The 22867-nt window shown below is 43.0% G+C and overlaps 1 protein-coding gene across 19 annotated transcripts in view; it reads left to right on the forward strand.

Annotated features, from left to right (window-relative positions):
* The first annotated feature begins 4994 nt into the window (after positions 1–4994).
* Positions 4995–22867, forward strand: part of MAP2 (microtubule associated protein 2) — a 259226-nt gene continuing 241353 nt past the window's right edge. For 18 of the 19 annotated variants that reach the window (XM_075430396.1, XM_075430397.1, XM_075430393.1 and 15 more), the window contains exon 1: positions 4995–5121. The gene's annotated coding sequence lies outside the window, so the exon portion shown is untranslated. Of the gene's footprint in view, positions 5122–5404; positions 5426–22867 lie in introns of those variants that run through there. The other variant, XM_075430394.1, reaches the window with a different exon arrangement.

The raw sequence follows: 22867 nt of genomic DNA on the forward strand, positions 1-22867 counted from the left end.
GAGACCATGGTTGACCACAGAATGGGTCAACTCCATTTTCTCTGTTTTATGGCAGGGAAACAATGTGAATGAAACCTGAGGAGTTAAAAAATGAGGAATTCACTATAAAATATTGTGCACTCAATTTCTGGTTCATATACAGTGACACAGCCTGAGACTGAGAATAGGAACACCGATGGTGACCTCACATTGTCATTATTTCTTGTTGTTAATGGCTATTTAAATTTAACTTCTATGTAAACCACAAGGAACAAATCTCCCTGTGAAAGTTTTAGTGCTTTTTGACCCCCAGACTCAAAAGGAAGAAAAGGTCTTGATGAAACACATGCTGATGTGCCTGATTTTTGTAGAGCTCACTTTAGAATAACAGAGCAAAACCTGAAAACTCATAATCAAGTGGGACAGCTTTGTGTTGTTGCCTAATATTACTGCATTAATATATGGGAATTTAGCTCATGGGGATTTGTGCCATATATATGTGTAATTTATGGGGTTGTTGTAACACCAACAAAAAAGCCAAAGTTTGAAAATAACCTGGATAGCTGTCCAGGTTTTTTACTTGACTTCCTGTGTATTCACTTGCCTTTCACTCTAAACCTGTTTTGCCTCTCACTTAGCAGTGGAGCTGTGCTCGGGTAAAGGCATTACATGTACACTAGCTAAATATTAGTTTTATAATGCATATCCATTGCTTGATCCCAAGGTATTGCTCAAAACAAGTTATTCTTCAGTGTTGTGTTGCCTGTTGATTATTCCTTTGTGCCTTTTATCCATGTTGTTGTTGTTCTTTTTCCTGGCTCTTGCAGAAAGTGATGCCAGTCCATTAGGAAATGGAATTATTAAACCCTTGTATTAATTTTTATTTACCATATAGCTGATGCTATCATGTAAGGACTCTTGCCTTGAGCTATGCAGAAGGAAAAAGTAGCTGGGTAAGGTAAATGACAGTATACATAACCGTGCATAACTGCATACTTTGTAAGGGACTCTATTGTCCATGTTTCATGTTGGCATGTTATCTTGGGGCCCTTTGCTTTCAATCACAGCAGTGAGAAATGGAGATGTCTGCTGGAGTGCATGCTCTACTGCAATTCTTGTCTCCTTGCGTCCCCACGAGCAGATGGCATCAGTACTTTGTGCCCTCTCTCTGCTTTCAAATTTTTCTACTTCTCATGCAGAGACTGGCTTTTGACATCAAAGCATTTAATAAATTAGAGTGTAGCTCCCTGAAGCTTCCATCGTAATTCACATGGGTGCCTACAGTCCCTTGGACAAAAAGACCAAAGATAACAAAGGTCTACAAAGGCAGCATTGCTCTGGTACAAGTCCTTCCACAGTGGCTAGATCTCACATTTGCTTAAAGCTTTCCTGTAGCAATGTGAGGCAGACATCTATAAACAGCTAATCTCTCCAAATAATCTTTAAAAGGTAAATGTTATCAAATGGGAGACAGGCAGAAAAAGGAAGGCTTTTACATGGAAATGTTACTATATGAGCTGGTGAGATACAGTTGAGTTTCTTGTCCTAGTCAGAAACAAATTGAACATAGTTATGCAAAGCCAGGAATAAGTACATACTACTTTCAGTGGAAGCTTTTATTTTGCTTAGCAGTTGATAATCACTTGAAGGAGTTTTTCAGTTCACCTTTCTTCATTGCCTTCTTTGGGCACTAGAGGGACCCTAGAGTTTTCCAACTGATAGAAACAACTCAGCAATGCTGAAGGAGGAGCATTGCCTTTCCCGGTCACCTTAGCCTACGTGTTTCCAAGGGGAAAGGTGGCAAAAAACTGCTCGACCGGTTGTTGAACATGCCCAGAGACTGCAAATATGCCACCGGGGAAAGTGTGTAAGAGGGCCATAGCCATACTTTACATTGCTTCATCATCCTCCTCGATGCTCACAGCTCTTCCCATCATGAATAAGTAAGAGCTGGCTTTGCCTTGACTGCTCTGTTCATTCAGCTAATGTTGTGACATTGGCACCAAGGCTTGAGTCATGGTGTGTTTTTGGGAAATTAAATGTTTCCTTCCCCAGTCTGAAGTGAAGCCAAATGCCTAAGTTGCCAATCGTTGCAGCTCGATAAACTGTCTGAGGAGCAGCGGTGGTTTGTTATTAAAGCTATATAGAAAGAGAAGAACATGTATTGACACAAGTCCCTTTTCAAACAGCATTTCCCAGTCAGTTTCAGATGAATCTGTTCTAAAAAGGGCTATAGACAATTTAATTCCTTTTTCTTTTAGCAGGCAAGCAAAAATCCTCCGTAGTTGACTTACCAGATCTCTGTATAGAGATTCATAATTCTGCATGTCAAAGAATACTCTAAAATTCATAGTTTGCGAAGTTATGTAAAAATCTATTTTTCCTTTGTACAAAAACCTTTTCCCACTATCTCTTAGTGGGAAGATGCTTTTTGATCTCTGCTTAAATATTTCTAATAAAAATATGTGCATGCATTTTAATATCTCTAATGTTAATTATGAGAATTTTTCATGTCTTAAAATATTTAGTGTCAGCTGTTGCTGAATATTTAATGTAAGTATAATGTAATTTGACTAGACCATTATCTTGGGGGAAAATGGCGAATGCCACGTTTTTTTCTGTGTTCATTTTTCGTCATTTTTGATGATTGTTTAAAGGAGAGCTGCAACCTAATGACTAACTTCCAAGGTTCACCTTCCCTCTCACTCTGCAGGCTGCTGCTGAAAGGGAACAGGCTGCTACTGTACTGCATCTGAGCTAGAGGCGTTGATTTCTCCATGGCACATGGAATATGCTGGGTGTTTCTCTGGTTAGCTATATCACCTCTCTGATTCCTAGGAATGTTTATGGACAGTGCACAGTACATTTATTGTACATTGCATCTTTCCATTAAGACATCTTTACCATGATACCCATGGCAGTATTTCTTTCCAACAATAGTATAAGGTGTCTTTTCCTTTTTTTTAGTAATGTAAGCTTTAAACACATCTAATTTCCATTTGAATGAAATGTAACTGTTTCTCCTTGATCAAGTCAGCTGCTCATTCTCTCTCAGGGCTCCTGATTATGCTTTATGTAAGCCTGTATTTGTGTTATCTAGGTGATGAAAGGAAGGGCAAGTCCATGTGCTTGGGGGGGGGGGGAAGAGCTCCATCAAGGTATTTGCATGGCCATGTAGGCCTCCAAGGGGAGACATGGAAGAAGAGCACAGGAAAAGGCACTGCCGATCCTTGGAGTGCTGCAGATGCTGGCACACTTTCCTTGTGCACTGAACGGGGTGTATTTGCTCCTGGCAGTCTGGAAGAAAGACTACCTGCACCAAATCCATTTCCTGCGGAAGCATCTCCTCTGGATGGATATACATCACTGACGGTGAGTAACCAGAGGGGAACATGACGGCTTTGTTCTCTTGGCAAGATCCTGCTCTCTTTGCATGCCACTGATTTACAGGTGAAATGCTAGAAGACGGAAGAAGCTGTGGTGGAAAGTTCTCCCATACAGCTTGACGAGGGCTCGGGAAAGGAACTGGAAGAGATGTCTGTAGCCTTGACTCACAGACTCAGACCTTCAAAGGAAAAGAAAATGTCCTCATTTACAAAGACATAAAAATACTTAACAAAAGAATTTGGCATCCCCAAGTCACTTTATTGCCATTAACATGGGACTGGAATATAATCCAATGTAGTAGCTGTTGAGGGATGGCCACCTCTGTATTGCAGCTGAAGAAACAGAAGCAATAGCGAGGCCTCGGCTTTCCTGAACCTGTGTTTTGACCACCCAGTCTAAGGCATGCAAAGCCCAAATTACAGACATGAGATATTCTAGATCACCTGCTAAAGTCCATGAAGAAAGAGTGTGCTCAGTACTCCTGAAAATCATGCTCGCAAGCGAGCTGGGTACTTAAAATTAGCAAGGCTTTGGAAAAAAGTACAGAGCACTCGCTCAGAGTGCTGCAGCAAAACAAAACAAAACTGGACTTGCCATTTAAAGTTTTTGCACTGCATTATGGGTTACAGCTAGTGTGTATTCTGGGCACCCCTGAAGAAAAATAGCAATATTTATCTTTACTGGATCAAAACATAGCACCTGTTCCGAAAACATTTATTAGGGTAATACATACATGACACTCAGAATTGCTGGTTAAGATTCTGACAGACTGGCTTCTGCACATTCATTTTTAACAAAGCCATTAGACTAATTCGTTTAGGAAATACAAAAGGTAAGAGAGTTCCATTTTACTCTTTCATCTGCAGCAAAGGGAACAGAAACGAAGTGATTCTGACTAGAGATGAGCTGATGCTGGAGCTCTGCCACACCAGTGGCATTGCACGACAGATGACTTTGCCCCTGCCTGCTCTACTTTCACCAAAGGAATACGGAAACAGTAATTGACGTCCTGAGGGGCTGAGGAGGTGAGTTCCGTCTGAGAAGCAGGTAAGGGGCAATAGGACACCTTTTGCTGCCGGACTCCAGGACACGGCTGGAGACCTTGGCCCTAGGAGAGCACGGTTTGCAGATGAGCAGCAGTGCAGTTTCTGCAGTGCTGTAAAAGCGTTTTTTAACCTATCTCACCTTTCTCTTTCTCTGGAGGAAAAGGCGAAATTAGCTAGAGCCGACACTTGCATCACTGGGACACCCAACCGCAATCGGGTGAGGGAGCTCCAGGGTGCTCTTCCACGACGGCGGGGACGACCGACCACGGGAAGGGCAGGGCAGGGCAGGGCGACGGCCGCTCGGCTGAGGGCCGGGGCCGGCTGTCGCGGAGCACCTCAGCGCCGGTGCACCGACGTCGCCATGCCTAGCGCGGCGCTCTGCCCGCTTGACCGCGGGAGAGGGGGGAGAGTCCGCACGGGCACCGGGCCGGCCGCGCGCCCCTCCGCAATGCAGGCGCCGCTGCGGGCGGCGCGCACGGGGCGGGGCGGCGGCGCGAGGGCGGCCGCCGCTACCGCTGCCGCGGGGGCCCTGCGGGCGCGGCGCCGGGGCGGGGCTGGGGGCGGGTCTCGGGGGCTCGCGGCGCGCAGACGGCCGCGTCCCGGCGACAGCCCAGAGAGCGGCGGGGCGGGCTGAGGCGGGCACGGCGGTGGCGCGCCCTCTCTCTGCCCGGCAGTGCGTTCCGGTGCCGGCGGCCGCCGCGTCGCTCAGGTAAGGACCCTCCCGAGCCCCTCGCCGCCAGCCCGCTGCGGGCAGGCTGTGACTGGCCGGGGGGGGAGGGCGTGCCTGTCGGAAGAAGAGAACAGAGGGACACAACGGCCGTTGGCGGCGGGTTGGGTGGGGGACTCGCGGGGGCTCGGCGGCCGTCGGGAGCCGTTGGGGGCGCGGGGCTGGGTGGTGCCGCCCCGGGCCCGCGCGTGCTCCCTCAGCTGTGCGCGGGCTCTGACAGAAGGCGGACTCGGGCCGGAGTTCTCAGCCGGTCGTCCCGGCGGACCTCCCGGAGCGGTGGACGGAGGTAAAGGGATAGGTAAAGGCTCCCCAGTAACGCCCGTTATATCTTCAGTCGGGGCAGTCGGCGGAAGCCGACTGAAGGGTTTTGAGCATCTCGAGGCTGTAAAACCCTTTACAGGATGTAACCTTCTGTCCTCTCCTGCCCCCACCCCTAAGCTTCTCTAAAGGGATCTGTAAGGCTGAACAAAGAACGTTGTGCGAGACAAGGGGGTGCGATGGATGGAAGTGCTTTTAATTTGCGGCGCGGGGGGAAGGAATCATTGCCTGTATTGAATGGATCAGCCGCGAAGAGGAAACGACTGTGCGTGGGGAGGCTGGTAACCGCAGTGAGGCGGTGGAGAACAAAGCCTTTTTATGTAAGAGAAAATTATGCAAAATGTGCCTCGCTTGAGCTGCTGCAGGTACAAGCTGTAAGCATATGCAGCTCTGCGGTGCCGTAATGTTGCGCCGAATATGATTTACCAAATAAAGACTGCTTGCCTCAATTTGTTGCCTGTATGTTTAGGAGACACTAATTACGACCTGCCATTTGAATAAGATGTGCCTTATGAAACACCTTTGGGAAAGAAGGGGGTGTGCCGCATGCTGGAGGAGTTGCTTTCTGTATGTAAGATACCGACATCATTTATTTCCCCGTGCTAAGCAGGAACTATAAGTTTTCATCTGAATAAAGATATTCTTTGATTCATTGATGGATTTTCATGTAGGCTTCTTCTGGTCATTCACATAAAATCATGCAGTAGAATGGGATGTATACGTATGTATTTTATAAGTCTTACTTGTTCTAGGTCTCTGGCATCCCTTTTCATAATTTGTCTCATCTTTGTGGTTGTGTCAATAAATTATTTCTCAAAAAAAATAATTTGCTGTCCAGCATTTGGGCTGCTTGTGGTTCAGAAAACCCGTCTCTCTTGTTTTCAGAAAGGTTCTTCCTTGCAAGATCGAAGCACATATCCTTTCTGTTCTGTTTCATCCTATTTCCTCCCCAAACCTTTTTTTTTTTTTTTCTCCCTGTGAAAGAACCCGTTTCTTTTCAGCTGTGTTGGCTTACAGTTGCAGAGGTGTCTAGACTACATATCTCATAGCCAGTGCACCCAAGAAGAGGCTCAGCAGCAGAATGTATTTATTTCCTATAGCTCCTCTTGCTTCCCTCCCGACTGGATGATGTGATTGTATGTTTCTGCTGTTAATGTTCTAAAAGTGTGATATGTAAAATGGAGCCCAAACTCACCTTTGTAGCACCTAGGTCTAGGAACCGCTGAATTCCTCACTGCATATTTCATTTTAGCCATTTGCAAAACACTGATGATACATTCAGCAGTAGGTAAGACCCCAGTCTTAATGTGGTACCAGTCTCCTGGAGCTGAGGCATTTACAGGTGTGCTGAACTAACACACTGGAAATAACGCCGGTGGCTTAGTGAGACCATTCTGTGTGGAAATGAAACACGCAGGTGAGCCCTGGTGCAGCAGGGCTCTGGGAAGAGATGTGATTTCATCAGTGAGGTGCAGTGGCCGAAGTTCTGTCTCTTCTTCTCATCTTTCACCTGAGTGACAGGATTTGGTTAATGGAACTTTGCAGTTTGTTGCACCCATATTGTGCATTGCCTGTGGGTGTTTGAGAGAAGCCACAGAGCTGTCATCCTGAGAATAAAAAGTTGCTGTTCATCTGTGGAGAATTTTAGCACACTTTGAGCATGGAGGGCAGTTCATTGTGCTTATAATGCAGTTTGTTACATAAAGCAGGGTTTGCACCCTCCATTTAGAGATCTGATGTGATTGTTACAGTATGTTACGTCAGTACCCACTCAGCAGTGCTCTTTAAATACGTTCGGAAAATAAAAAGTAATCTTTTAATGACTCCTGAGGTTCTGTGCCTAGGCATGAATGATCTGATCACAGTAGTCCCCAAGTGAATTGCTCCAGTGTGTGGGTTAAGAATTCCCTTGTTGCTAGATGTCTTTCCAGAAGCAATACCTTTCCTTTCAGCCTATGTCATGCTGCTTTCTGTATGTCTTACCATTTGCTAAACCATATACCTAGATTCATGAGAGGAAACATTTGCTGTGTGTACTGACAGCAGAGCAGGCTCTGGTCCCGTACTTACTTAACAGTTGTCTGAGCCATGGAAATCACTAGAAATATCTGAACACAGAAATGAGTGGGTGAGGCCCACTGCAGACTCAGCTGGACTATTTCAGCTATCAGCCGAAAATGTGGCATGTCACACACATGTGTTGGAGACAGGTTTGTTTTCTTAAAGGGGCGGGAAGAGGGAGAAGTCAAGAAGAATTTAGGTTGTGAGGACTTTATGATGATGGCTTTCAGAAAGTTACCTCTTTATTGCTACAAGCTATACAAACTTGTAATGCAGCTGCAGCAGCTGTGAGATCTGAAATCTGATCTGCCATGATGGGACAAATGACAATTCCGTAAGAAGGGGGGGGGGAGCTCTGGTGGTAGTGCTTGTCTATAGTAAAGATGGGTTAGTCCAAGGGCCTGAGTTCCTTACAGATCTTTCGCCTATAGCACAGGCAGTGACTGTGCTGAGAATTGATCTGGTATAACCTCTGGCTCATAGTAATAGAAAAAAACACCCCTTAGCTTTATTGGGGTTTCCCGAAGAGGCACTCCTGCCTGCAGGACATTCGTAGCTGAACTGAAGCCTCACCTAGAAAGGGATGAGGGAGTGTTGCAGTTAATGTGCATATGGGTGAGTAACAGCCAGAAATTTGGAAAGGTGTAATATCCTGGGCTACTAGAACTAGTGACTTCCCAAGGTCCCTTCTAAATGGAATTAACTGATGATCTGGATATTTTGTTTGTGTGCTATCTTAAAGTCCATATATGTCTTGAAGAAATAAAATTATGCATGTGCTGATGCGTAGAATTGTTTCCTAAGACTGAAGGATACTTGTTTTGGTCCATCTGGATTTATTCAGTTGTTTAAACACATGCTTAATTGTCCTTGAAAGTGAGCCTTAGGCATGCTTAAAAGTTAAGCATGTTTTTAATGGAAAAGGGAATGTTTTTGCTGAATAGGGGAAGAGTGTAAATTCAGGGTATGTGAGCTCAGTGGTGGGAAAACCCTTGATGATGTTTGGTGATGCTGAGTACCTCCAGAGAAAGCATGGAAATAAACAAATGTTCATGGAATCACTACATTGCTTATCCCTCCCCAAACACACATGCATACACTAAAGGTGTATATGGGTGGGTCTTGACATGTTTAGGGCTGGTGCTCTTTATTCTGCTCTTTTGCTTCACGTACAGGTGTGCTTGTTAGCAACAGTTCTGTAGTGATCTCAGCTAGTAAGAAAAACCAGCATGAGATAGATTTTCACAGGGTGGAGCTGATTTAGAGTATTGGTGCTGGAAACAGATGGTTTCTTAAGCCGTCTGCCTCAATAGAGGAAAAAGCTTTTATTTCGTAGGTAGGTTTAATCACAGGCTATACTACTGAACTATAGGACAGTGTTTTTTGAAGGAGATTCAATGTGACATTTGTAATTGCTTTCTAGGTATTGGAGGAAAGGACTGATGTATCCGTGGGGTTAATTTGAATTGCTGTGACGGCATGGGTTGACTAGCTGTTAAGAAGATTTGAAGTCTTGATTGACCTGTTTTACTTTAATTGTTTGCTGCTGTGTTAAGGAATAAAGATTAGCTAATGCTGTTGCTCCTTGTGGTTTTACACTCACTGGTGTTTTTCCCTATAGCAATCTCACAAATGAAACTGATCTTTGTTCTTTTGTCTTGACTGGGGAGGTGGCAGGGAGCCTGTCACAATCATTCAAAATGATAATAAGGCAACAGCTTCAGAGTGTCGGTGTTTGTACTCCTCATCTTGCATGTTGTTGGGGTCCTAGTTTGAAAGGCATCATGATGAAAAGGTTTGGCTTGGGCAACCTCAGTGATACAAAAATTTATCAAATCTCTTTGTTTTCTGTAATCTGCGAGACAGGTTAGTGCTTGTTGATAGTCTTGAACAGTGTTACAATATACTTTTTTAGCATTAGGTAAATGTGTTGTTTTTCTAACTTTCTGTAGTGTAAGAAGTATTTATTTTAGCATATGGTGCCCAACTTCTAGAAAAATATATATGTGTATTTGTATGTTCATATAGTATAAGGGAGACAATGGCCCTGTTACAAGCAAGAGTGTTCAGTGGAGAAAATCATTATAACTGTGTTGAATTCATTGAATGTGCACCTGACTTGTACCATCTGGAAAAAAACAATGCCCCTTTCAGCTCTGTTTTCTCATTATTGAAAATCTAGGGTACCTCTCCCATTCAGGGAAAGAATCAGTTTATACCTGTGAATTTGTAGGTAGAATTCAGCCCCTCTGGCAAATTCTGCTCCTTCATTTACAATTGACAGTCACGAGTACAGGGTTCTGAGGAATATTCCTTGTCTTGTAGTTGGTCAAGCCCGTGGCAAGAAGTAGGAAGATTTTTCTGTTAGTACCTCTACTAGCCATAATGCTGTTCGATCGCAGTAGTTTCCAGTGAGTTGAGTCTATGAAAACTTACTTTTATGCTTGTGAATCTTGTCATTTTGTCCCGAGGGAGATTTAAACTAAATTTCGATAGCCTTTTGCAAAATTAGTTGTATTTAAAGTGTATGCAACCAACCTCTGGATAAACAACATAAAAAAAACCCAAACCAAACCCAGCAGTCCAATCATGTCAGTTAACTTGGCAGCATTTAATTATAAGACCTATTGATTCAATTAACTCTGTATTTTCACTTCATTTTCTGGAGAGAAAATAGGGGCTGGTGTCTGATTTAAGAGTATGAGCTGTCAGTTCTATTTTGAGGAACATACGTTATCTGTTAGAAGAGCTGTCTTGCTGTGTGAAACTTGCCAGTTTTCCTGAGGTTCTGATCTTGGATGAACAAGGCTAGAAAATGTCTCAAAATGAGAACATAGGGTAGGAATATTACAAAAGTTCAGGGCAGAATTAGGATTATGCTTTTGAAAATTTCAGCCTTAGGCCAAATTTGATCCAGAGACAAACAGCAGGAAGCATTGTGGACCTTCAGAAGTGACCTGGGTGCTTTACTGCTGGGCTGGAAACCTAGTCTGCTGGCCGAGAAGCACAGATCTGCATTGATTTGCTTTCTTCCTTACATAGCTCAGCCAAGGTGTTGTCTAGGCTGTGCCCATAGGAACCTCAGCTGGTTTTGAAGTAGAGCTAAGTCTCTCTGTTTTTTTGTTCTCTTTTTCTGTAGAAGGTATCTGTATAACTTGTTAAGCCAGTGCTGGTAATTGCAAGGTGCCGGACCTTAAGTGTAAGGTCTTGCATGCCCTTGACCTCTGGGAAAGCGCAGAGACTGAGGGGGGACTGTGCAGAAAGCCTCTTTTCTGTGTTTGCTGTGAAATAGCCTGAAGTTGTGTGTTCAAAATCCTTTGACTTTGAGGAGGGTACAGGTCTGGATCTGAATTCTGGTTAGCTGGAAAGCTAACTAGCTCCTTTTGTGCCAAGTTATTCTGTTTTCTGCAGCAGTCTTTCTGTGACCGCCAGGTCTGAGTGGAAAGATCTGATCCCTTCATGGGGACTCTGGACCCGAGGCCATACAGTGTAATGCAATGACTGCCAGTGCTGATATCTACCCTTGCTAATATTAACATGATTCCACTGGCCCCTGGCTGATTATGGGACAGAGACCCCACAGCTTTTTAAAGCCCCTGTCCCGTTCTTGCAGCTGCTTCCGTGTGATTCGGTAAGGTATGCTTGGGTACCCTTTCCTGTTCTGGCCATGTGGTATCACTCAGAAAGCAGAGCTGCTACCTTTGTTTGAGCTACTGTTAGTACGGCTCGATTAACAGCAGCTGTATGTTCATGGGCAGGGTGCCTCGCACTGACAAATGCCAGTCTGCTGATGCCTGACATGCTTTTCAGGTGTCGCAAGCTGCTGTTCGGTGGTTGTGTTGCAGGGCGTGGTGGGCAGGCAGGCAGACTGCCGCTCCTGTTTGCAGCAAGGCAGTGTTCATGTGGTTAGGCATTTGCCTGCTTCCCTTGAGTCATGCTGAAATCAATACTAGCTTTTATTTCCCTCAGCAATTAGAAAACATTCAAGAAGGCTGAGGAAAAAATCCAGGGGCTTAAAAAGGGGAGATGCAGGAGTGGAGTTGAATGATTTGCAATGGAAAAGGAGCTTGCTCCAGGGGAGGTCTGGGTGTTTGGTCATTCACATCGCACACTGCTTGTCAGCCTGTAGCTTGGGGTAGTAGGGAATTGGAGAAGAAGCCAGGTGTGCTGGCCCTAAGCTGCTTCCTGACCTGCAGAATTACTCAGCCCTCCTTCAGCACTCGCCTGCGCTTGTATTAGAAAATATGTGGTCCAGGGAGATAGCCACAAGAATAGGAGGGAGATTTCTGAATCAAGAGTCAGCTCCTCCAGATTTGTATCAGAGTTGTTCTTGATTTGTACCGATTCTGTCAGGGCAGTGAGGATGCTCTTCACAGGCTGTCAGCATGCGCAGAATACACCTGGGAGTTAGTGTCTGTGTTGCCAGGAATTCAGAGCAGACTGGCCTTTAGGATTGGGGCTAAGTGTGTCTGGAAGGAAAGTGGCAAGTTAGTTTTTTGTCCCCATCCCCGCCTTTTCTAACGTGATTGATTTGGTGTCCCATAAAGAAAATCTCTCCCAGGAAAATTATAAGGAAACCCATAAATCAGGAAGAAGGAAACTGTATATTTCTTATTGTTTAGGGAGATAAAATATGTGTATTTCCTGCAGTAGTAAAAGGAAAGTTGGTAAACATATGTGAGAGAGGCATTAAAAAAAAAAAAAAGACAAACCAACCAACCTCTCTGTTTGGGCAGGCAACAGTTAATAATGTGATTAATTCCAAAGAGCAAGGGATAGAGTGTGGTAAATAAGAGCTTTCATTCCATGTTGTTCTGCAGAGTTAAGCTTTTGGGGGTATAGAGAGCTGGTTGTGCTTCTGAATAAGACTTAGCGAAATATGGAGTGTAAGCATTTCGTATTACCCAGTGCTATCTGTTACAGCATATAATAGATTCATGTTGAAGACTTAGACTAAAAGGCATTTTGTAATGTGACAAATTAATATCTAGAATTTTATATTCCACATAGTTTGCCAAAATTAGCAGCAGTGATTTCTAGATAATGCTTACAATCCTTTAGGTTAGATCATTTAAAATGGCATACTAGTAGTGTTGCTCACAACACTGTCAGCATTTTGAATGCAAGATTAAAAGTACTCTTAAATGTGCCTTTCAATATGAACAGTTGAGAAATTTTTATTGTGGAATGCATTTAAAAAAAATGTAGTCAAATTGCATTCACTTAAAATGACCTCTAGTACAAAACTGTTTCTATGGGCAAAAAAACTGATTTAAGTTAGGCTTTTTTTTTTCTTTGTTTCTTTTGGTCCACTGTAAACTTGTTGTATCACTGTTAATCATAAGTGGAATTAATAGTATGTTGCAAAGCTTTAATTGATAATTGCAGGAACTCAGAAATTAGAAACACATTGTCTTGTTTTATCTTATTTGTGATATTAGTTCTTCAGATGCCTGAATGGTTGTGTGTTTGTTTAGATGGTAAAACTGGTATCAGGATGCCAGGACTGACCTGCATTACTACCTGTAATTGCCAACAGGCACAGTCAATCAAGCCTTTTCCATCAGATGTCTCTGCAGCCCTTGAGTCCATTTAGAGACTGACTTTTCAGTGAGTGCCGACTTCTGCAGGTGTTGCCTGATGTGTACCAAGCAGCTGTCATCATGGGGGTTTTCTGTTTTTTGGTTCATCTGGACTAAGCTGTCTTTGAAGCCCTTATCGCAAGCTCAGGCACTTATCACATAGCACTCAAACACTCATAATAAGTTAAGTAGGATCTCCTGAAACAACGCCTTATGCCTTGCTTTGAAACCTCTTTATAAACTTGATTCTACTTGTCTTGCAGCACAAATGAGTATGTACACTGCTGTTTATGAGAGTAGCCCTTGATTGTAACTGATTTTTTTTTTTTTAAAGATGCTGACAATGGCAGAGTTTAATTGGTGAAAGGTGTGTACCTTCCTGAGTCAGCAGATAAAAATGCTACTGCTTGTTTTATGGCTGATACTCCTTTTTCGAGTGGGGTCATAAATTTTCTGTTTTCTTCCAGTGATGGGGACAGAGCAACATGGTAATGGTGAAAGCTGTACTTGGAGTGTGTAACTTCTTTACACTTTTAAGTGTTTTAGGGCTGAATGTTTTTTACAGCCTATTACAAGCAAGAGGAGGGAACAAGTGCTTGGAAAAAATTATTGGGCAAACCTAGTGTTTTCTGTACTTCAGGACATGAAGCTGTGTTTACTACTAGGATCAGAAAGAACTCTTTCCTTGAAGACATGGTATTACAGAACTGGCATTATGGGTCATTCCTCTGAAATAGCTCTGACTGTGATCAGCACAAGGTGATTTGCTTTGGCTTTACTATCCTGCCATTCTCAGGTGAGTATCAGTTTTGAGGTTTCAGTCACTTGAAAGATCTGTTATTTTTGTTCCTAATTAATTTTTTATACTCATAGAGTAGTAGTTTTTTTCTGAAGAGAGTGAGGTTTTCTTCTGCATTTTAAGTTATTGCAAGGTCAGCCCCAGCGTCTTTGCTTATTCCAGTGTGCAGTGGAGTAAGTGATCTGTGAGTGTCCTGGGATGGGCAAGAGAATGAGTAGTTTAGAAGTAGTGTGGTTTTGTGTTTTCTATGGCAGTGTTTTGTTGGCTTTCTCTCACTTGCCTAAGGGAGAGGGAAGGTAAGTGAAAAATGAGTTTTCCTCCAGTGGGGGAGTGATCTCTGCACGTATTAAAAAGGCAAAAAGAGAGGCCAGAGGCATGTGTTATGTTTTTATTTGAAAAACTAGCTGTGGAGACTTGTTTCAGCTGTAGCTAGTAGATTTATTTTCAGGGTTGATCCAGCAGTAGGAGTAGAATTTGCCTGTCCAGGATTTCCAGAGACTGCTGAACAACAGATATAAAGAAGCAGCTGTCTCCCTATGTTCTCTTCTTTTCCACATCCAAACACGATATAAACATAGCTTTCTTTTGGATTCTGTTCCCCTTGTGCCTTTGCAGTTGTAAAGTCTGTTGTAGTCATTGTCTGCTCTACTGCCCTTACCTGCAGACAAGGCATGGTCTGTATTGAAGTGTAATCCTCTTAGACTAGTAAACAAGCCCTACCCCATACCTCTGTCACTAAGCAGATGAGTAGCTCTTTGAAGAATGTTTTGGGACTTGCGAAAATAATTTCTAGCAGAAAGTTTCCTTTTAAAATATATTAAAATATGCAAATAGTCAAATGAGCAAGCAAGAATGCCTTAAGAATAAAGGTGCTGTGTCTCTTGTCACCTGTTAATATTTCCCTTTCCATGATGGATTTACTTCACAGCTGAGCTTGAAAATCCTTCACAACTGGCATTGGTACTGGGCAATTTCCCCTTCCACTGTGGCTCTGGCTGCATCTAAGTGTCTTTCCATTTGTTGCTCTTCAGTTTGGTCACTCATTTTGCATTGAATCATAGCTCTGGGCATAGCTCCACATAAATAAGAAACCCACTATTTAGATGAAACCATGGAAAAAGAACCTGTGATACTGTCCTGCTGGACCTTGTTTTGAAATGAGGAGTTGCTCTTGTGAGGAGCTTACAGGAGTCTTGGATCTGGCACAACAGCCATGAGGTGGACAGTGTGTGCTAGCTGGTGGGGCTCTGGTCTAGCGGTGAGAGCCTCTGGCATGTTCATCACAGGTATGCTGTTGGATTTGGTTTTAGCTTGTCCTGTTTGCTTATGGCCTGATCCAGAGTGGAACTGGAGAAGTTCTTCTTGGTTTGGAAATGATTCCTGTGGGGATTTTATGGGCAAATTTCAGCCTTGTCTTTGCAAAATCTTCCTCTCTGTATCCACCAATAATTTGATTAGGGCTTGACATCCCAATACTGATGGCTCTGCTGTGTTCTTCATCTATGCCCAAACTTTGGATAGCAGGCTCCTGGCTGCCTGGGCGGAGTAGACGTTTCTGTCCTTTGTGTCTGCTAAGCAGCAGCAGTTGTTGTTTCTTGTTCTAGTAATTCCGAAGGATGGCAGGAGCGTTAAGCTTGTCTCTCCAGAGGTCCCCATCACGGAGTCCCTTTCCATAGACTGGGAGGAGACACAAGGCCTTTTCTCTTTTCTGTAGCAAAAATTAGTTTTCACTACCCTGTTTGAGAAATATCGAGACAATTTTGCTATGCATGTCCACTGACCCTGGTGCTTGTACAGAACCAGTCTGAAACCGTTCCCAAGAACATATGATGGCAAGTGCCCAGGTAAATGTGTGCTGGGTTTAGCCAGAAATGTGAGACGCTTTAGGCAAACTAAATCTTAGTGCAATAGTGGGAACCAGGAGAAGCCTTCAAGTTTGGTAGTCTGGGATGCGGTGTCTTGGCAGCCAAGGCTTATCTCAGCTGGTGCTATGGGGTCCTGCGCCTGTTTGCTCCCACAGTGCCTGGTCCTTGCCTGACCCCGTGGGAAGCCAGCTCAGGAAGCTGAGCCGGGGCAATGCTAGTGCTGTGCAAAACTGACTGGCTTTCTACCAATCCAGCTGTCTAAAATGCTCCAGAGTGGTGGTGAAGGGGAGGGGCAGGAATGTGTATCTGAGAGCTGGAAGGCCTTTACCTGTCTGAAAGACTGGGATTTTAAGGAAGTTAGTGCTCCATTTTGAAAATAAAGATCACAGGATTTAACCTCCCTAAAACTAAAAAACTGCTCTCTTGCCTTTTTTTTGTTTTGTTTGTGAGCGAAAGACACAGGACATAGGGTTACAGTGAAAATCGTGCACTTGGCTCCTTTCCTATTAACAGTCAGAAATACACTTGGCACAGTCTTTTGCTGGTAGTCACAGGGAGATATGTATGGTAATAAACAGCCCTTCTTGGCTTTCTGCTGCAAGCTCTGAACATTGCTGTGCTGCAGCTGACTTACGTTCGATAAAGCCCTTGCCTGTGTCTTTAACGAGGGACTGTCCTGAGGTAGAAATTGCCTTCCTTGGAATTAGAGGAGGAGAAGGAGGAGGGAGGTGTGTTGTGAGGAAAAGCTAAGCCAGGAAACACCTGGCAACCAGATGGCCCCTACCATGCTGCATCATACCCACACCTTCATTAAGGATTACTGTGGCTGTCTCTGGGTAATAGACTTAGAGGTTTGTGGTCACAAAGAATTAGAAAATTGTAGCCAGTTGTAATTAAATGTAAGCTATTTTTAGAGGATAAAGAACTGAGCTGAGCTGAGAGCTGAATTAGAGCTACCTGAATTGTTAGGGCTCAAATACTGCAGGTGGTATTTTCTAGGCAAACAACAAAAGAGCCCATGTACTTCAGTCAAAGGCACAAAGCAGCCCAGGGTGGTGGCAGCTGGGCTGGAGACAGCAGAGCTGTGAGCAATCGCAGTAATGTGGAACTGGTATTATTCTGCTTCCCAGGGGCAGCTGGCATTAGGTACTACTTCTCTCTGGATATTTGTGTGCAACAGATAAGGGTTGCTCAGACTATTAGTGGGATAGGACTGTGGGGTTTGCACTGTGATTTATTTAAGTCTGACTCAGTATCTTACACTAGTGGTTTTACCTGTATTTAATTTTGTTTCATATTTTCCCTTCAGTGTGCCTGCAATCTAGAAAGGGCAAACTCGAAGGTTTTTAAATTTTCAAGTGAATTGTGAGAATATCAGTAGGGAAATGCAGATCTGGGAAGAACTGTGCTAGCAGACAAATGCTTTCTGTGTTGGTGACCAGTCAGCAGTTCGTGGCATGTGGTGGGTCAGGAATTCAGGCTGGCTCTGTGTGGGTGCACAGAAGTGAGCATGAGGAAACTGCTCTCCCTGCTACATCTCCTGTAACCACCTGCCTACTCTGGCAGGTAAAAGAGGCACGACAGTACTGAGATGTGTGGGTAGGTTTTGGCTGTCTCATTGCTGCACTGGAAGATGGGAGATGCCTCTTCTTGAGGGAGTTGTTTCTTTGAATCAGTGGCTCTTGTCTCCCAGTTCTTGCTGAATCCAGCAGTGATTGATACCATCTTGCGCTGCTAACCTGCTCACTACCCTGCTTTGGAAGGTCTTTAGGTATGTTGTGGGAATAACAAGCGAAGAAGAAACTTTCCTAGTCCAGGGGCTGTGTAAACTCTGTCTTCACTACAAATGCTTTGGAGCATCCACAGGAAGCTTGAGTAGGTTGTTCATTACTTCCATTCTCGTGATGTAATTGGAATCGTAACAGCATCGCTGGCTTTTATCCTGTATATTCTTTGAGCATCTTCTTGCGGACAGTGTATCTCTTGTCTCTTTCATATCAAAATGTTGATAACACAACTTGAAAACACTTATCACTGAAGTATCTTTTTAATTACTTGTTAGTGTTGATATGAAAGCCTACGGTGGATTTCATGCAGTAAGTTGTGAGGAATCCACCTCAAAAAACTTGTTTTAAACATCAGTTCTGTTTTTATGGCTGCTGCCTGTGAGGTTGGTTCTGCAGCTGAGATCATTGTTAAAGATGAGCTAACTTGCATTATTCAATGGAATTGTTTGTATTTTATTAAAGACAAGCCAGTGACACCCTGCCACATGAATACAGAACAACTCTGTCTTGAAAGGGTGGATGAAGTTGTTTAGTAAGTCTTTTCGTTTTCTGATCTCTCTGAATCTGAAAGGCTATATGGTATTTCTTATTTTACCCTTGGGAGAGGAAAAATAGATCTGCTCAGCTCTTGGAAACTACTGCCCTACATTAGGCAGTCCTTACGTTAACAGTATTACCCAGAGAGGCTAGAATATGCTTTTGTTGTGTGTTGATGGTGTCTTCAACCGGTGCAAAACCGCACGGCCACAATTTGTGGAGAAAAGGAGGGGTAACGTGCCTGTAGGATTTACTATGCTGCTGTTGGTTTTCCCCTGAGAGGAGCCTAGCTGTCTTGAAGCTGAAATTAAAATGTAAATCCTACAATAGGCATAATTAGAGTACTTCCTTTAGACAATGTCTGGTGCAGGCAGCTTCAGTTCTTGGGAGTGTGCAGGGTTTGGTTTTTTTTTTTCAGTGAAGAAGTGTTTGAGCAGTGAATGAGACAGGGGACAAATAGCAATTGCGCTCTGTGTTGGTGCTCTCCGGCTTGGGAAAGTTGTGACAAAGAACAGAGCACGTGCTCTTTTTCCCCACCAGTCCTGCTGCTGCAGTGTATAAACATGTAAACATACTTCCGCTCCAGTAGCGTGTTGGTACTAAAACGAGCAGAAGATGCTGATACGGGTCCTATTGTAATTATGTATGGCATTTTGCAGAGTTGGGATGGAGAGCTCCTGGGGCATCTTGTCTTACAGAGGGCTGGCAAGCGCCTGCTGAAGTGATAAAGACCTCTGTGAATCAGGCTGCAAGGCAACTTGCCTTTGGTAGGAATCTTTATTTTGGCTCTGCTGGACTTAGAGTTAGTCCTTGAAAGAAGTGGATTTTGCAGAAACATTGGACGCAGAAAACCAGGCACAATAATGTCATTTTTGTAGGGGAGTTGAGTTAGTTGTAACACCATGTGGAACTTGCTGAAGGCCTGAGCGTGGATGAAGTGGTAGCGAGAATCATAGCTATGTTTTGATTGGAATGGGCCTGGAGGAGCAAGCTGGGACTTGTTCCCAGCTGGAAGCTGAGTGGCTGTGGTGTTTGTTGTTCATCTGTATTAGATTTTTGGCACTTTCACACAAAATCAGTTGTTGAGAATGTTGTATGTCTATGCAAAGGTGCTTAGAGCTGTGTGTGTGTATCTGACAACTTTGGCATATGTGCCTGACAGGTGTTTAGCTGCCGTTTTTTTTTTTTCTTTACTGCTGTGTTGTTTTTTTTCCCCCAGGAAGACTTGTGGTGTAATTATGTTGGGGATGTTAATGGCAGAATAGTTTCAAGACTCCAAACTTATACCCACTTAATAGTAATTATTATTTATAATATTACTCTGCCTAGGGAATGCAGTGAAGTACTTTGCCTTATCGGGGTAAATTTGATACAGGCATTTGTGATCTAAAGAGATCTTAAATGGTCTTGAGTTTTATTACTAAGGCCAGCCTACAGTTTCAAACCAGAAAAAGACCCTTTCAGCCTTGCTTTTTAACAGTGCTGTGAAGCGGTGTTGTGTTTGTTTTAGTCATAGTCCTATACATTGATCTTTGATGCTGATGGCTCAGAGACATGAATAATGTTAGAACAGCGCTTTAAAATAGTGTTTTTTCACATTGTCTAGCTTAATACATTAAAACCCCCAAACTAGGGAGGCAGAAAGCAGAGCAGATGTTTGTTTTCCTTTTTCTATGCTAAAAACATTGTAGATCAATTTTGCTTTTACCATTTAAATTTTTATGGTGACAACTGGTGGAACCACGCTGTTTGTCAGATGGGAAAGTACATCTTTCTAAAACATCATTTGAGATATTATTGGAAAATGTCTGGCTGGGCTAATGCTGTTGCTTGTTCTAAGCAAATAGCTTTGATACTTTCTGTGTCTCCTGGAGTCATATAATGGTCTCCTGTATTTGTGACTCTCGAGCTATGACTGAAGGTGCTTTTTTTTTTTTTTTTTTTTTTCATTTGGGGAAGAGATTGGAAAATAGAGATGACTTTTCACAAGAGCCTAATCGTGAATCTGACAGAGTTTTGTAGAGAACTACTGCATTTCTGTGAAAGTTTTAAATCAACTCCTATCCTTTAGTAGAGATTTGTCCCTGTTTCATAATGCCATCTGTTAGTTACCAAAAATTCTTCAGGAAGAATATTTTTATTTTTTGCTGAAGCGCTGAGGGTATCAGATTTTCTTACAGAACGGAGCTGCATCTGTGTGATGTTCCCCATGGCTTTTCCATACTGATCAGGGTAGGTGCCGTTTATTAATTTTCAGTAAACTTTCCGTGTACATCCTTACTTATAAAAATATTTATGCATGTACTTATTATGTATGTGTACACATATGTAACTCCACTGAGCTGAATGGACCTTCTTATACAGATACTACTGGAGTTTAATGCTTGGACCATGTTAAATAGAAATAGTGTCAACAATAGAGCCATTACTGTCAATAGATGAGAGTTGTCACCTGGACAGTTTCCAAGTGAAATATGTTTTACCTGCAATAAGTGCCACTTCATTCAGTTTTGTACTGATGTACATGAATGACTGTAAGTTCTTCTGCATACTACATTCACATGCTAGAGCAATAGCTTCTCAATATGTAGAAGGACTGTAAATAAGTTTTCCTATGACAGTAATGACTTTCGCAATAAGAATGTAGTACTGTACCAAAGGAAATAAGTTGTTGTAAAGAACATCTTTGGATAGTCTGTGAAACACAGCGTGTAATAATGTATATGTAATCTCTGTCAGTTCAGTGGAAAACTCTAAAATATGAAGAATGACAGAATAAACTGTGCATGTGTGTTTAAATATGAGCATTCATCTTGTAACCATATTTATAATTGACTGACAAGAAAAGAGCTATTAGTCTTATTCATTTCCTGTTTTGCTCTACGTGCCATGCTGACACCTGGATGACTTCTACAGTGAAGTGAATATATTGATGAGTATGCCCCTTATTCCTCTTCCCTCAGTGGCTTGGTAGCATTTTTGGTTGTACAAATTGTAACTGTGAGGAGGTTAAAGAGATGAAATAGGTTTTGTTCATTGCTCTGTGAGGGGGAAGGTTCTGCGATCTGTTTCCCATTGCAGTGGGAGAAGTTACGGAGTTGTAAGCTGGTTGTCAAGAGGCTGATGTCAGCTTCAGTTGTGAGTCTCAGCTTCTTGATTGACAGTTTTGTTGTCCTCAAGGAAGGTAGCTGTCATGGAGGACTCTACCAGCGCCCTGGGTAGCAGATCAGGCCTGGAACTTCAGTGTGAAATCTATAGGAGAGCAGGAATAAAGGGTAGAAAAGTGATGATATGGGATCAAGATCCTGTTTGATTGAGTGAAAAGAATCAGGTATTATTAATTAGCGTCTTCCATTGAAAGAGTTTCAGAAAGCAGGTTGTATGTTGTGGGAGAACCCATAATCATCACTAATACAATCTTTGACTCCTACTTAGACATTCTTTACCTAGAATCCTCAGAAGAACTAAAGGACGTTTTATTTTCAGTTGGTGAAGTTAATACAGCACCCATTTTGTAACGAGCCTATAGCTTTCGTTTATTGCCATTTCCCCAGGCTTTGTCAAGAATAGTAACCTGGATTGTTAGTGATTTGCAGATCTTTTTTCTTTGTTTTTACTAGTTACACCTATCAGAAATAGTACATTTGCCATAATTTTCTGGACTGCCCTACAAGTGAGCAGCATATAGACCTTGCTAAAGATTGTGGCTTAACTGCTGATCTATGGAGATTTATGAAGGGATTCCTTGAGGACTGAGGGCAGAGTGTAACAAAATCACGGCTTGTCAGCTCTATAGCAACATCTTTCTTCAAAGGGAGAGAATGCAGATCCTTCAGAGTCACTTGCCTATTACTGCCTGTAACTTGCATTGTGACTTCTGGGGAGGAGGAGGGAGGACTCCTACCTGTTTGGGCCATGAACACAAACAGGAAAATTTATGTAAAAATAGAAGTATGTGCATATGCATGCACAGAGGTAAGCATTCATATTTCTTTTCTGTACTCCACTGAAGTAGCTGGGAGGAAGAGATTGGTTTATGCTGGGTCAGAGTCTAACTGCGTTGTTTTAAAGGTAACTGACATTTCTATTTACTCTTTCATTGTATGGTATTCTATGGACTCAATGGTACAACAGTTTAGCCCAGACTGTAATCTCTGTAAATCTTGTTATGAGTGTGTTAGAGTTGTTTTCCACTAAAATAGCTAGCAGGCTTTATAGATCTTGATGTGTCAATCAAAGGTCACCTGCTTAAATGCTGCCAAACAGGATTTACTGTTTAGGTATGAGTGAAATCTGTGCCTGAATTACTTGTTGGCCATTGGTTAATTTTTAGTTAGTGTATCAGAGTTTAATTTTGGCATTTTCCAGTCAGGGCCAAAATGTGGTTTTGGGGTGTTTTTCCTAGTGGTGATTGAGGCCCTAGTCCTCTAGCAAAAACCAGGTATCTGTGCCATCAATGCATATGTGTGAGGTCCCAGCCTCTTTATTAGGAATAAAGAGGACTCTGTGCTTGTAGGCTATGTTGCAGTATTAGCAACTAAAGTGTGATTGTGTGCTTACCAGCGTGGTTATTCCCTGCTGTGGCAATGTCCCTAAGACCTTTCAAGCCTCTGGGGCAAAATTTATCATTTGCTTAGAAGAGACTATGTTAGGAGAGAATCTGTGGGTGTGAATTTGAGGATTGTAGGTATATTAACAAAAAAGTGGGTTTCAATCTGCCCTTGCTGATTTGGCTGGCATTATGATGCACTTAGCTGAGGGATGCGCCTAAATATGCAG

Source organism: Opisthocomus hoazin, chromosome 9 (genome assembly GCF_030867145.1).
Source record: "Opisthocomus hoazin isolate bOpiHoa1 chromosome 9, bOpiHoa1.hap1, whole genome shotgun sequence".
Taxonomy (NCBI): domain Eukaryota; kingdom Metazoa; phylum Chordata; class Aves; order Opisthocomiformes; family Opisthocomidae; genus Opisthocomus; species Opisthocomus hoazin.